This window comes from Arachis hypogaea, chromosome 11 (genome assembly GCF_003086295.3).
Source record: "Arachis hypogaea cultivar Tifrunner chromosome 11, arahy.Tifrunner.gnm2.J5K5, whole genome shotgun sequence".
Classification (NCBI taxonomy): domain Eukaryota; kingdom Viridiplantae; phylum Streptophyta; class Magnoliopsida; order Fabales; family Fabaceae; genus Arachis; species Arachis hypogaea.
In genome coordinates, this window is record NC_092046.1 from 84724257 (window position 1) to 84724865 (window position 609).

Genomic DNA, 609 nt, shown 5'->3' on the forward strand with positions numbered 1-609 from the left:
ATTAAAAACTAATAAAAATATAATAAAAAGTAACCAAATCATACTAAAAACTATGTAAAAACAATGCCAAAAAGGGTATAAATTATCCGCTCATCATGTACATGAACTGGTTATTTGCAACCATTTCAATGAGTTCCTGGGCTTCTGCAGGTGTCTTCTTCAGATGAAGAGATCCACCAGCAGAGTGATCCAATGACATCTTGGACAATTCAGACAGACCATCATAGAATATACATAGGATGCTCCATTCTGAAAGCATGTCAGAAGGACACCTTCTGATCAATTGCTTGTATCTTTCCTAAGCTTCATAGAGGGATTCACCTTCCTTCTGTCTGAAAGTTTGGACTTCCACTCTAAGCTTGCTCAACTTTTGAGGTGGAAAGAATTTGGCCAAGAAAGCATTAACCAACTTTTTCCAAGAGTTCAGGCTTTCTTTAGGTTGTGAGTCCAACCATATCCTAGCTCTGTCTCTTACAGCAAAGGGGAAAAGCATAAGTCTGTAAACCTCAGGATTAACCCCATTGGTCTTAACAGTGTCACAGATTTGCAAGAATTCAGCTAAGAACTGATGAGGATATTCCAATGGAAGTCCATGAAACTTGCAATTCT

At 38.1% G+C, this 609-nt stretch overlaps 1 non-coding gene across 1 annotated transcript; it reads left to right on the forward strand.

Annotated features, from left to right (window-relative positions):
- Window positions 1–253: 253 nt before the first annotated feature.
- On the forward strand, window positions 254–361 carry LOC112725338 (small nucleolar RNA R71). The gene has a single exon (XR_003164453.1). It is a non-coding gene; the product is annotated as a small nucleolar RNA R71 (small nucleolar RNA).
- The last annotated feature ends 248 nt before the right edge of the window (window positions 362–609 follow it).